We start from the raw sequence: 16,248 nt of genomic DNA, 5'->3' as shown, positions 1-16,248 counted from the left end.
TCAATTTCTTTATAATCAAATTATATTATTGTTATTATTTCCTTTTTTTTTCTGAATGTGAAATTCAAAGAAGGAGCATAATTATATACGTCATATTGTAATTCTATTGTGTGTGCGTTTGGAACAAAAGATTAGATAGCAGACCTAAATTAACTTTTTCGAAAAAAATTTTATTATCTACATTTTATTATTATAATAATTTTTAATAAAACGTTGGAATAATTGATTGAGTAGGGTCACGTGTAAATTTTTGTAGCAATTTTTTTTTTTTGGAGTAACCTCACTATCATTATTAGAGCTTGGTCAAACTTTAACCAGACTAAATCGCTATGAACAATTAAATTTTCTATTTCTAAATCTATTTTTGCCCATTATTAACTATATCATAATATAAACGATTTGAGGATTTCACATTTTTTTTAAACCTGATTGCATGAAATAAATAAAAAAACTTTTAACAAAAAGAAAACCGACTTCAAAAGAAAAACTTTTTCAAAACAAATTAATATGCACTAAATAGTACAAAAATAACGATAATATAATGTAGTTAAAATTATTGTTATTTTTGGAGTCGAAAATTTCAAAGATATTAATAAATTGGGCTTTACTATTGATTTTCCTAACGGCAGCCTAGTTTGAAATCCTTACGGCATGTAATGGATCGTTTTTTCTTATAAAAACAAAATAAGGCCTGAATTAAGCTTGGCTCACTTTGGAAAGCTTCGCTAAACCCGAACTGATCTTTTGAAATGCCTCACAGGTTTTTCTAGTCAGGTAGTTTAACAGTATTAGACAAAATATAACCTCATTTCACTACAATCTCATATACTCCTATTGTGCATATTGTCCAAAACTTTTAGATAATATTGTAACAGCCTTAAGCCTTAATTAAATGAATAATAAATATTAATTAGTGATTGTCAATAAATATATAAAAACTTAATTATAAATCAAATTATGAGGTTAATTTAAATAAAATATTATACAAAAAATTCATTTATAAAACAAATCAAACTGGTTTAATTTAAAATTAATGCCTTAATAATGCTGCTATGCATATGCATATATATGCTGATGATCTGAACGTACGATAAAATCATTAAAATTGTAATTTCATTGCATATTAATAAATAAAAAATAATTAATTGTAAAATTTAAATTAAATTAAATTTAAAAATTTTTTTAAAAGTAATATAATAAATGAATGATAAATACAATGAGAGATTTATTATGCCATAATATATTTTTGATCAAGATTGAATGATATTTTCTTGGTATTGAAATACCCAAAGGTTCACAAAATACAATCAGCTTGGATTGGTTTTAATATAAAGTAATCGATAATTATTAGATCAGACCCTCAATTTGGAAAGCAACTTTCAGTGACAAAAATTCAAAATTTCCAAACGGGAAATTCAAATTTTTAAACGGACGTGACTTCATAGTACTGGCTTGTCAAATTGGTTGGCATACTGTATGACATTTACACTTGGTATGATATTACATTAATTTTTATTATTCTACGGCTTTTTATTAGAAAACTTAATAATAACGAGTGTAAATTCTTTTTTTTTAAGTGTAAATTATAGATTGAACTGTCACCAATTGACAGATCACGTACTTATACGTCATCAATAGAAAGCGCCAAAAAACTGCGTTTAAACATCTCAAAAATATAATGTATTTTAAATATTTTTTTACACTTAATTACAGCATTTTTAAGCAGTATTTATATTTTTTGCTTCATTATAACGGTGCAAACAATGAATTGAAAATATAAAAAAAAGATATGAATATTCCCTATTTTCAAAAAATTGTTGATAACATTAAATGACCCGACCCTGCATCTTTATCCGATCTCTAGTTTTAAGCAATTGAAGTTTTGAATTTGGCAAATTTTTTTTCTCGGAAACAGAGCAGAGGAGAAGGGATAAAATATTATACGCGCTAAATATTTGACGCGAAATATGTTCAGAACGAGTAGCTAATCTCTCATCATCCGACTAAAGATCACCAAATAGCTGGCGCGGGTGTGGATGGGTTATATATCGCCAATGGTACGGAACCCTTTGCGTGGGAGTCTGACTTGAACTTGATCATTTGCAGCAGACAATTTCATGAATCTAAATTCAACACCTTGAAAACTAAAATCTTAAAACCCTCGATTTAAAGCCAATGAATTGCTGATAAACTTAATTTTATGTAGGTGTTTTCGTACTATAAAACAATGCCAAAAAATATAATTTTAACAAAAGAAAATAGAGTTTCGCATTTGGAGTTTGGAAATTGACTAATTTTGAACTGAAATATATCTGGTAGAGTATTGTACAGACATTGTAGAGATACCTTTTGCTAACTTGATGGAACATTTTTGTATGCCATCTTGTAAATAATATAAATTACTCTATTTTATTTTAAAAAGATAATAATAATAAATATTATAGAAAAGTTGTTCACATGACTGCTAACTTTGCAGTTAATAATTATAATCAGTGCCATTATTATTTAAAAAAATTAAAACATATTGCAATAAGTATACACCAACTTCAATTATTTTTATTCAACGGCTGTAAGTAGTTGGTGTTAATTTAAGTATATAAGATGCATTGCCGCCGCAATGAATGTTTCTACATTTCTTTTTGTTTTGCATGAATTACTTTTTAAAAAGTATAAATTGTAATTACATGATCATACTTACATGTTCCGTGTACTTAATTTTATTATCATTTCAATGAATTTCATAAAAACTTAATTAAGTCATTTTCTATATTACATATGCAGTGCAATAAATCTTTCATAATTCTTTAGAATCATTATCAGATAGTTTTAAAACGAATATTTCAGTTTTATATCTAGAGCACGTTTGAGTATCAATTTCGTGGTGTAGTTGTTATCACTTCCGTTTAACACGCGAAAGGTTCCTGGATCGATCCCGAGCGGACACAAACTATTTTTTAATCTTTAATAACCATATATCAATCCAGCGGTACGACATCGTTTCTCTTTTAGGCTAAACACAAATTAATAAGGCTTTTCATTTACAAAATGATTCGTTTTTGTTGCGGACCGTTTGCAATCAAGTAAAGACATATATTATATCTTCTATCCTTGTCAAAAGACCTGCTTGAAAAAGATAAAATATATTTAACTTTCTTAGGTTGAATAGTTTTTTGAAAAATGTCCGAAACAAAAGAAAATCGATGAAAAGCTCTATACGCAGATGGTATAGCATAGTCTGAGTTCCAGTTTGTGTTGTCGGGACCAATAGCTTTTGAGATATAATTACTCTCAATCTCGTGCCAAATCCGCGAAATACCTAAAAGAAGAGATTGCTACTTTCCATAATGACAACCAATCAGAATGGCACTGTTTTTGCATAGTTTTCTAATTTCGGCAAGAAATCGTCGAAAAAATTGAAAGTTTTGTCCTAATTTGCACCCTCACGGGTAAACAGTGATGTTTATGAAAAAATGTTTCAAACAAAAGTTGTTTATTTTTATAAGGAACACTTTTTACACTCAAACTTTTGTTCCATCTCTACCACTTTACAAGATTCTTACGGATCCAAGACCCAATTTTACAATGATGTAACATCCAAAACGTGGGGTGCTCCCTTCATTCATTCTTTAAATTAGGTAATTTTTCAGATATTGACCACCACACGACATAATTTTTTACATTTTTAAGTTTTTTTAAACATTAATTTATTATTAATTATTATTATCAAACTTAAGCAAAATTAAAAATACTACAGTTTGCATTTTTTTACGATTCCAGAATTTACCGTTACAAATTTTTTCGCAAGCCATAAAAAAAAAAACTTTTGAGAAACAATCTCAATTGTTTTACCCATATAATATTCATGGTATTTTTATTAGTTTTTAAAAAACATTTCTTCGATTTTTTTTTTTACAAAGATTTGCCACAACGATAGAAACAAAACATCTTATTACTCATTTCAAAACACATGAAGAAGACCTCCATCAGAGTTGTTTTAGAAGATAATTATAACATCTTCACCGCATCTACCCGTATATCTAAGTATACCTTAAGTGCATTAATAGAAATTCCATTTGTCTTCAACTTCCCATGAAAAATAATAGGTAAAAAAAAAAGTATTTTTAAAAAGGTCTATATTTGTTTATTTGTGTGTGGTGAGTGTGTGTCTACCTGATTGTAATTGCATTAAAATAACTGGGTGATAAGTAAAAACATCCATCCATGATGTAGTCCAGTGCTGGGCAAGCTTTGACTTTATTTTACTCTTTATGGCTTTTAACAAGAAAGGTATGTTCTTAAGTGTTACAAATAGTTTAAATACAGAGTCTGTTTAGAATCTAAACAGAAAATAGTTTACTGTTGTTAAAAGAATTACAAGAAGAATTTTTAACCCCCGAACCAAAAATGGGGTGTTAAAAGTTTGACCGCTATGTGTGTGTGTATGTCTGTCTCTCTGTGTGTGGCATGGTAGCATCTAAGCGGATGAAGCGATTTTGATTTTTTTCATTTTGTTTGAAAGGTAATTTAATGGAGAGTGTTCTTAGATATGTTTCAGTTGCGAATTTAGGGTTCCGTTAACGAAAAATTTGTCGAGGGCTTTTAAATTTTTGTTAATTTTACTTGCAATTTACTATACACATGCCAATGATAAGGTTTGGGGATGGAATTGTTCAGGAAGGTCCATATTTCAAAATCTACATCTAACTTCTTGCCGCTAGAAAGTTTGGCCATTGCTATGGGCCAAAAAAGCCCATTATTATAATAGATAATTTTTGAAAATTTCAAAACCTTAAAAATATGCAACAAAATGAATTTCGATATACTCCCTCCCTCTTGGGGTAATTCACCTCGCTGGTCCAAATTTACAACATTTGCAGAAAATTGCAATGTTAGTTCAACCAACGAAGGGCGAAAAACCCCAAGAATGGGGGGAGTATATCCTCATTCTAACTTCGGAATCATGATCGGTGACCGCAAAAATCCCCGAGGATACGTTTCTGGCCCATATTTTCAAGGTTTTAAAATTTTCCAAATCACCTCACAAATGGATTCAAATGATTTGCTTCTGTGGCCCATAACAAAAACAAAAACTTTCTAGCGGCAAAAAGTTAGATGTAGATTCTGATATATGGACCTTCCTGACCATTTTTTAAAAAAAACTGGCTCGATAGGTTGAGGTACACAAAATTCTAAAATGCTAAAATGACACGACTAATACGCGCTCTTGCTTACTCTCATTGGAGGATACAAAAACTATCTGTAGAGCTTACTGAGTAAATAGAGTAACCGGTGCCCACCGATGAATTATAGTCTATCCCTTTTAATTTTTTTACTGCTTTAAGGTAACTACTTCGTCAACCCGGAGGCAATTTTATCTCGTGTACAATTTAAAAGTCTTTTTTTTAACTCTTAAAACAAGAGGCAAATATTTGCCTTAATGTAGTATGTAAGGATATATTGGATTGTATAGGATGATCGAGCAGTTCCAAAGTCTTCACAAAATAACAGTGTTGAGTAAATCATCGTAAAAAAGCAGAAAGACACTAATAGAGATTAAAAGAAATTTGCCGTCATATACTAAGTTTGCCATAAGAACTCCATGTTAAATCCTGTTTAGCAAGAATGAAATAGAAACAAGACTTTGATGGCTTTTATCTTTGTTTTTTCTATAGTTATTCGAAAAATAATTCTTGCTTACTGTTTATTACATAAATGAGCTTTTATTAAAGACTAGCTTGATACCCACCCGCTCCGCTGGGCTTAAAAGAAAAGACCATCACGTTATAGCCTTCGTCTCCCTTGCTCTCACTTATTGAACTGGAGATAGGTATAGGGATTGTTTTAGACAAGTAAAATATATGTACAGTTTACAATTTCTTTTTTAAATATAAAATAATCAAAATTCATTAAGTATATCAGAATAAATAGCCGTAAATAGTATCTCGTTCACCATTTTTACAGAAAGCTTTAATTTAGCTTTAAAATGATGTTCACAGATGGCGCAGTGAAATGTTAAAGGCTTTAATTTTTTTTTAAATAAATCTTTATAAATTATAGCTCATGTGTAAGTCTGATTTATAAGCTATATTATAAGTTTCTTTCAAATCCATTCAGTATTTTTCGCTTGAAAGTGAAACAAATTGAAGAGCTTGCTCGGGAACACAAAATATTATGCTTCGAAAATTATTCCTTTTAATTTTTAACACTTTTGATTTACATTAAATTTTATTCTCAATTTTTAAAAGTACTATGTTGCAAGAAATTAATTTTTAACAGGTAGATAACACATATTTCTTACGTATTTATTGGCATTGAAACAAGTTATTTGGAAGCTATTAATAGTGAAAGTTAGTCATGAATTTATTTTGGCCAGTCAGTAAAATCAATGTATAATGCATATGATTTCATCGTTTCCGTGGTGTAGTGGTTATCACATCCGCCTAACACGCGGAAGGTCCCCGGTTCGATCCCGGGCGGAAACACTTTAATTTTTGGCACTTAACTAAAGATTACTGTTTCGTTAGCTTAACTTCTTATTATACAATTTTTTATCTTCATAAATAAAAACTGCAACTTTCGGTTTCGTGTCAAAATAAATAGATCAACTTGTATTAACATATATATTTATTTTACAATAATAATGTTAACTTCGTTTTTAAAGTCAAAAGATAGTATTTAAGTAATATATTTAAGTAAAAAATTATCTTTTTTAAAAATATATAAAAACCACTTTAAGAACTTTACAAAAATAGGCGCATTTTTTTGTGGGTAAATTAAAGGTTTCCCAAATAATAAAACAACGCACGAATACCAAAACAAAATTATGATAAAATTACTTAAACAATTTTTTTTTTTGAATCTTTCTTGTCTTTGGTAACACATTAATTACAAATTATGATTATATACATTACGCGGTTTTTTATTTTTATGTTTTGTTAAAATAAAATAAAAATGATTATGCCTTTTTGACCATACACAATAATTATTATTATTAAATGAGAGAAAGAAACACATTGTAAAATCAATGATATTTATTTGTGAATGTTAAATTATCAATGATAATTTATGAGAACTCTGGGTAATTGTAATAATAATTTTAAATTCGACCCAAAACCTAGATAATACGTATTTCGACTACAATATAGTCATCATAATTACGAATTAGCTAATTGTAATTTAGAGATCTTATTCGTCGTTAATTTGATGACTTCACTCCCAAGAGGTAATTCACACTGATGACGACTACTTTGTAGTCGAAATATCTATTTATAATACAATAAAAATTTCTAAGCCTTAAAAATATTAAACCTTCTGGATTCTCGGAACTTTATCGCATTTTAAGATAGTACGAGCAGCAAAGCAAATTTACACTTGTGCTTGAAATGATTTGTACCTTATTTTGATGATGAATTTTGTTATTCCTGAATGTAGACGAAAAATTAGTACACAATTTTTCGATATCTGCCTTGGACTTGAAAATATCGAAAGCTAAATAATTAAACAAAATTTTTAATTTTCGATATTTTGAAACTTACTCCAGATATCGAAAAATTTTATTCTTACTTTTCTTTCGTCTTATATTGTCAAGTTATAACATAATTCACCATCAAAATTGAAAAAATATATTTTTTTAAATTTGTGTCCCACTACGTGCCACTTGATTTAAATAGTTTTTTTTTTTTTAATTTCCACCGAAAAACCGAAAGTTGTGTTCCACCGAAAAGTTGTGGAGAAATCTATGGACACATATAATCCATCTACCGTTTTTCCATAAGACCAATGTTAAATATGCCTACTTTTGAAGTTATTTATTTATTTAAATAATCGGACAAACCCCCCTCCGCCCCTAAAATTTTCAGAATTAATCTAGATTCATTCCAACTTCATATAAAAAAAATTAAGCCTTTAATGAAAAATTTGTACATCCTTAAAATTTGTCATCATAAAATTTATTTAAAATAACTAAGAAATTAATTTTATTTTTAAACATTGATTTCAAACATTCATAATTTATAAACAAAAACTTGTTTGTGCTTTTTTTAAGGGTAAAGATTCAACTTGTTAATTTTTATGCCAACGTTTTGTTTTTTCAAACATGGTACATCGGATATTCAAAAGAATATTTTCGTAAAATAATATGGATGAAATACTTTGAATTCATAAAAATGGTAAAGCGATGATGCGGTGTTTCATGATTTTATGTTTTAAGATTACAACTTAAGTGCATAATGATGTTATGTGTTTTAATAAATTCTTGAAACTCATTAAAAAAAAATAAGGAACTTCATCCAACTGGCAACCGACCAGTCAAAGACTCACAGCAACGTTAGTCCATTGCAGGGGACAACTAATATTTTGATAACATTCAAAAAGTGTTTATTTTTTTATTATATTTTTTGGACAAATTATATACTTGTGTCTCCATATACTAATAATTAATTATTTTTTTGGGTTGTAATTTTGGAGAGAATTATATTGCGTGAGAATTATTTGACAATAATTTAATGGAAGAAATAATTAGAGGATATATATTAAAGTCATGCCAACACTTTTTTAATGATCTTTTTCTTTTTGGTTTCTTTTCCACGAAAAAGGTTATTGCAAATTAGAGGTAGTTTGGAAAAACAATTTTGGCATGAACTTATATCAAAGAACATCACAGTTTTTATGTGTAAATTGGATTTCCCTCAAATATTCCTTCGTGTATCGTACACAATGGGGTATAAAGTGTAGGTCTTTATTAGGTCTTTTATTTGGACTTTGCTAATACTCTCCATACCTAAATTGAAACTATCTTTCAATCAACTTAGCAAGATTTTTCCCAGTCCGAATTTGGAAAAGAATTTTAATGAGGCCCAGCTCAATTATTAAGAGAGAGATGTTCCTTTTCTCGTACGTATTGTTGATCGCTCCATCTTTTGCACCCTCTATTTCAAAAAACGGTTCAATGTATAAAAAAGGTTTCATTATCAGACGGTATTAGAAGAGAATTTTGTTTGCTACAACTTTTTTAATAATTGTAAATACACCATTGAAGGCAAACGAAACGAGATATTCTCAAAAAACTGACTTTTGTCTTTGTGACTTTTGAGACAACATTTGTAGATACTATCAAAATAATGATCTGTACAAATATTTAGGTTATTCGTTAAATTCCTAGTTGAAATCGTAAGATGATTATAAGGGAAATTTGATTTCCTAAAAAAATCACAAATCAACGTTTTTAACTTCCCAGAGGAAGTTAATGTAATGGGGTCGATGTTGAAAACTTTCAGTTTTACATATTTCCACGGTTTCAAGGCCGAAATATCCGAATCAAACCTTTTTAGTGTGATGGCTGTGTGTGTGTGTGTGTGTGAGTACGTGTGTGATTCTTTCACTTCCATTATCTCGCGAACCAGTTATGGCATTCATACGTGGCTGGGCTTATTCGACGCGTAATCGTGTATTTATGAGCTCAAAGAATTAGTTCAGCCGTTTTTAATGATAATAAAAAAACTGAAAAAAACTGAATAAACAGAAGTGGATAAAATACATCACTTATCTATGGAGATAATGATCGTTCCATCGTAAGCTGCAGTATATGTTCGAGGAATAATCTATGGAGGCTAACAAGACATTTTTTTTAATGTTTTCCCTCTTCTGGGAAGTAAGTCGTGTGGACTACAGGGATCGCACTCAGACGACTTCAGTGCCACACCGACTATCTACTGCCAATTTTTTATTGTTATAATCCGATAAATATTTAACTCTAGAATTTTCTGGAGCAAACCTCCCGAGTTGTGGTGTATACAAAATTTTATCAACGCCTTTGCATATTTAAAATAATTAATATCTCACAGCGACAAAAAAAACCGACTAAATATTTTATTATTTTTGACAATAGCACGCCCGACCGACGCGGCGCAGTATTTAAAAGTGCACAGTATGACATTCATTATTACAAAAGGTTTTGAAATAAAAGATGTAACAGATATAAATTTCATTAACATATTCCGTTCAATTGCTTTTTTTTTATACAGACCATAAAAAAAACAATTGATTGAAAATAATCAATCAATCAAAATTATTTAGATAAATCTTCTGTATTGTTTGTAAGTACGTATTTATGTACAAAACAATGCCGATATTAAATATCATTAATTTTAATTATTTATTAATTAATTATAAATATTTGTAATAATAATGTTATTATAATTTATGAAATATATTTTGGAGAATGTATATTTTTGGAGTGTTTTCACTCGATTAAAAGATAGAAACCAAATTTAGATTACAAGATAGAAAATATGTTGATAAACACGCTCGATTTAAAACATAAATTACTTTCATTTCTCAAATGGTTGAACCTTTTTCTATCTTCATATAATTTTATCTAATTTCGAATTATGAATTATAAATATTTTTTTTCAATCCCTGAGAGAAATTGTTGAAAGTTTCTCTCACTACGAGAGTAAATGTGTAGGTAAAAAATATTAACTTCGAAAATTTTCAGGCCTATTCGTGTAAATTCGTTAGTATAAGTCGTACTCAGTAAATTAAAAAAACTTGTGATAGAAATATGTTGAAATTAGTTAAAATTAACTTAATTATTTAGATTATTTCTTTGCTGTAATATTTTCAAAAATCATTCAATAATCATGTAATCAAACTATTTTTAATTAAATAGTGCATTCAAAAATAAATTGAAATAAAATTATGTAGAGGATATGATTAACAAAGTTAAAGAATATTTAACGCGTGATATATTTGGCGCATGTGCAGAACGCGACTAAAGATTACCGAAAGGCTGCCGTGAGCGCTAACGGGCCGAGAGTGCTAAAACCAATTGCAAATCCTGAGCTGTGCATACCATTAAATTTTAAATCATGATACTCCTAGAATTTCTTATTACATTTAATATGTAATATTACCACAATAATACCACATTTTCATTTGTCATATTGCCACAATTTTTTCTGAACACAATTATACTCTAAAATCAATTTCTTATTCACCTGGACTCTTTTAGTTTTGCCCATAAAGTTTAGATGAAAAAAAAAAATACAAAAACAATAAACATACATTACATTAAAAATCTATATATGTCAATAATTTCAAGTCTATTCTTCCATCAAATAAAACTATCCAAAAACAAAAGAAATTAATGGGCTTGTTGGATGTATATGGTACCATAAACATTTTGATAGAACAATAGAACACACATACTTAACATTCAATTTAAAATCTTTAAAGTCTCATTTACAAGAATTCTTTTACTTTTATTGGGGCAAAAAGAATACAATAATCAAAAAAAAACATTGATGAATTTTTAAAGATATTTCTTTTTTGCAAAATGAATTCCATGGTTATTGCAAAACATAGAAGTATTTTGCGTTTTATTTACACATTGTAATAGTCATGGTCGGGAAAATCAAACCGATGTCAGCGATTCCAGTGGATAATTTTGGCGGTAAAAAAAGGTTTTATGACTTTTTTCATGTAAATGGTATAATAAATGTCAAATAAAAATTATTTAAAAAAAAGTTAATTAATCTTGTTGTGAAATTGTAAAAAAAAGACGAAATTGCACAAATAATATTTTTTAAATGTAAATTAACATATAATTACCTATTATAATTTGTTAGAAAATACTATTAAATTTTCAATGTAATCCATATATATAAACTATTAAGTTATATGTCTATCCATACAATTATATTAATAAAGTAGTGTGTCGTTAATATGGTAACTAAGCTTATAGTCTGAGCGAATAGCCTGTATCTTGTAGTAAATGTTATCAACAGTGAATACATAATTTCTGGCTTAAAGATCTTAAATAATATTTTCTTTTACGTGTTGTAAGAGGGCGTACCTAAGTTCTCATAAAGATTCAGTAAAGCTAAATCAGTATAAGCAAGTTTTCAAGAAAATAGAAGATATAAATTGTCAGCAATATATTGCAGATTTACTACCTTTTCTCGATTGAATCTTAACCTTAACAAGTTTCTGAAGGTGCTTCTCACTTATCCAAGTAGGTAATCGCTTCTTGCATTTACAGTTGTAAAAACCTTTAAAAAATCCCGATATTAAAGTTACAATAATTATAGAGGTGAAAGGCAAGAGACAGTCGAAGTTATAGAAATCTACGCTTCCACGATACAATTAATGCTCTTGCAGGACTTAAATAAACACAAGTGAAAACAAACAATTGACTGAGTTAATTGTTGAAATACCATGTATAGGCAGTGTTGATAACTCTGCCACATTTCACATACATACATATCTGACATATTTAACTGATATTCTCATATAATGCGCAAGTGTTGATGCGCGATCGTTTGTTTTTTTGACGTCACGTAAATAACAAAAGATATTCACTTTGATATTCCTATATTAATACATACTATAAAATTTGCACCTAATTAACGCCCTCGTGGGTAAACAGTGATGTTTACAAAAAAATGTTTCAAACAAAAGTTGTTTAATTTTTGATAAGGAATATTTTTTACATTTAAACTTTTGTTCTATCTCTAACGGTTTATAAGATGGGTCCTACGGACCCAAGACCCAATTGACCTATGATGCTCATTTACGAACATGACCTCACTTTTTTCGTCCTGAGTACGCTGTAAAAATTTCAGCTCAATATCTTTTTTCGTTTTTGAGTTATCGTGTCCACAGGCGGACGGACGGACGGACAACCGGAAATGGACTAATTAGGTGATTCTATGAACACCTATGACAAAATTTTTTTCCTAGCATTATTATTTTTAAGCGTTACAAACTTTGGACTAAACTTAATATACTATGTATATTTCATATATACATGGTATAATAATTTGTGTTGTTCGTATAGAAATTTAAATGTAGGTGCGTTTATAGTAACTTTGTAATGGTACCATTTAGAAAACATGGTACAATTTTGGAAAATTCAAAACAATCTCTACAATTAATTTAAAATATTGTCAGGCCGTGGGACAGAAAGGGTCCTTTGTTAAATGATTACTACATACTGGAAACTCCGTGAGTGGCTTTTTGTCGAGTGCTGTGTTTTCGAATGAGCATGATAAAGTCATATTTAAGCTATCAGGCTCAAAAACGTAACAGGGAAGTTTTATGAATTGATCGTCAGATTTCGGATAAAAACCACCAGTTTTAAGAAAACTGCCCGGTATAAATTAAGCACCTATATGCAATAGAACTTCTCTATTGAATTTTTGTTACATATAAAAGGTGCTTTACATTTCTAAAAGATATTTGGTTGCATGCGGTTAACTTCTAAAAAATATACACCAATTGACAAACATATTTTTCTTAAAACAAAATAATGGTATGAGAATATTTCGTATACATATAGACAGCTTAACTCTAAGCTGCAAGCAATGTCATTGCGTTCGTTGTTTGTCATTGAATAAATAAAAAATAAAAAATAATATACTTCTAAAAATATTAAAAGAATTTTTTGGTGGATTTTCAAGCATCTAGACATATTGCTATCGGTTCAAATAAATAAATACATAAATTAATAAAGCCGTTTAGTTTTATTGTTTTAAACATTTAAAGGTATTGTTTAAAATCATTCTACCTTTTAGTTTTTAGCTAAGTAGACATTTATAGAAGACTGAAGAATGAAGTATGAACTTCAAGAAATGGCGTTGAGAGAAGTATTTTATGAAATATTTCAATGGCAAATTTTTATTACATTTCAAAAAAAAAAAAAGAGCTAAGGTGAGTATACCACTTAGAGGTCAGTCGAATGTCCTTCTGATTTTTTGTCTACTGACATATTCTAGTAAAATTTATTTTCTATATTTTATGGAAATTAAATCTATTTTACAAACATAAAGTGAAACATTCTATATTGTGCCAATTTGTTTTCTAAATCCCAATTTAACCTACCAGAACTCGCGCCAACCGTTCAGTAATCTTGCATTCTGCACATTTAATGCACTATTTAATTAAAAATAGTTTGATTACGTGATTATTGAATGATATTTGAAAGTGAAATTTTCGACCATAGAAATAATCTAAATAATTTAATTCATTTTAATTAATTTCACCATATTTTTATTACAAGTTTTTTAATTTACTGAGTAGGACTTATCTTATACGAAAGTACACGAACCGACTCGAAAATTTTCGAAGTTAATATCTGTTGCTTGCACCTTTACTCTCGTGATGACAGGAATTCTAACAATTCTCACAACCTGAAGAACTTGAAAAAAATTAAAATTTTATAAACTGTAAATAGGTGTCAAAATTCTTAATTCGAAAATACACAAAATTATATGAAGATTAAAAAGAAAAAATATCACGAACATTTTTATATTAAGTATTATTGCATATTATTCGATTTAATTTAGAACTAAATTTCAGATAAAAAATTTTAATTACTGTTAATAAAAATTTTGAGTGTTCTGTGAAATTGCAGTGTACTATCCGATCAACTTTAGCTGCAAAGAAATAAAAAAGGTACCATATATGAACAGTCGAAATTTCAAACTATGGGTCATTTGATCTTCGGCGACATAAATCCTAACTTTACAATTCAAATAGTAAATTTGAATTTTTATTAATTCAAAATAGTAAAACTTTTTTATAAATTCAAAATAGTAAACCTTTTTTAATAATTCAAAATAGTAAAAAATGTAAACTTTGATTTTCGAGGTGACAACATTAATTTTTTATCAGTAGGTATTGTAAACATTATTTTCAACATAAATTATATAAAAATTTATAAATATGTAGATAAATACAATTCTTTTACTTATATAATGAAAAAAAATTTGGTATCTCCATATTTGTCTGTCATACCATTTTAACTAACTAATTTTCGGAATTTATGAATTATTTGGATTATAATCGATAACAAATTATCGTATTGCAATCTCTATTACAACTGTAGTAGTCTTAAGAATAGAGAAACTATTCCAAAGGAAAGATTTTAAAGAAAATTCTATACTTCCTACGAGCTCGAATAAAGGAATGCAAATTTTCCTCCAAAAAATTTTATCATTCCACCATGAAAGTTCCTGTACTTATATTTATAAATACAGGGTCTTCAAAATTAAAAATAATTTTTTATTATATATTCATTTTTCAATGTCCAATTATTTAATTCAATTTAATTATTTCATTCAATAAATTTATGATTTACATAAAAATCTTCGAATATCCTAATTTATCTAAATCTATTTATAACAAGATTATCTAAGTCTATTATTATTTATTTATAAAATAGATAGATAAGTAATCGGTTTATTGATTATTATCATATCGGACTTGTCACATAATAATTTTAAATTGAACATGAACTACGTATATGTAACTACCTAAGTAAATATTCATTGAAAAACCGGTTAAGTGCGAATCGAACATACGTGGAAAGGGTTCCTTCGTGATACTGTAATAAGTAAAGTTTACGAAACAATGTTTCCAACAAAACTTGTTTATCTCTATCTTCTCTATATATTATAAATGCGAAAGTAAGCATGTTTGTTTGTTTGTTTGTTTGGCTTTCACGCTAAAACTAGCGAATGGTTTTAATGAAACTGTACAGCAATATAGCTCATACTTCAGAATAACACATGAGATATAATTTATAAAGATATATTAATAAAAAATAAAATAAATTTAGAAATTAATTTAATTTGACATTGCCATAGATTTCTGTAAAAATTGTCAATATAAAATATTTCACGGCCTTCTTTTCTGATCTACTCAATGAATAATTACGACTATTATACATTTACAAAAATAGAAAACCATACATATATTTTACCTGTGTAAGACAATCTTTACCATTATTTCGAGTGTTATAGAAAGGGGATAAGCGAGAGCAATCTTTATTAATCTTTACTTTTAAACCCAGTGAAGCGGGTGGGTATCACTCTAATTTTTTTATAAACTTTTGTTCTATCTCTGATGGTTTACAAAATGGGTTCTACGAACCCAAGACCCGATTGATCTATGTTGTTCATTTACGAATTCAAAGTATGCTATTCAAATTTAGCTAGGTATCTTCTTTCGTTTTGAGTAATTGTATCGGCGGAGCATTAATATTTTTAAGCGTTACAAGTTTGGGACTAAACTTAGTATACCTTGATAAATATTTCATAGATACAGGGTATACAAAAATATTTTTGCAAGTGCGAGGCTATTACCTTAGGACTTTTTGCATAGAAAGCACGTGTTAAGCCTCTAAATTATACATCTTTTGTTATACAGTGCAACCTTAATATAACGAAACTCAATATAACGAATTCC

General features: G+C 28.3%; 1 non-coding gene across 1 annotated transcript; it reads left to right on the top strand.

Annotated features, from left to right (window-relative positions):
- Positions 1 to 6,409: 6,409 nt before the first annotated feature.
- Trnav-aac lies at positions 6,410 to 6,482 on the top strand. The gene has a single exon. It is a non-coding gene; the product is annotated as a tRNA-Val (tRNA).
- The last annotated feature ends 9,766 nt before the right edge of the window (positions 6,483 to 16,248 follow it).

This window comes from Chrysoperla carnea, chromosome 3, assembly GCF_905475395.1.
Source record: "Chrysoperla carnea chromosome 3, inChrCarn1.1, whole genome shotgun sequence".
In the NCBI taxonomy this organism is placed as follows: Eukaryota; Metazoa; Arthropoda; class Insecta; order Neuroptera; family Chrysopidae; genus Chrysoperla; species Chrysoperla carnea.
This window is presented reverse-complemented; position numbering and strand designations above follow the sequence as displayed.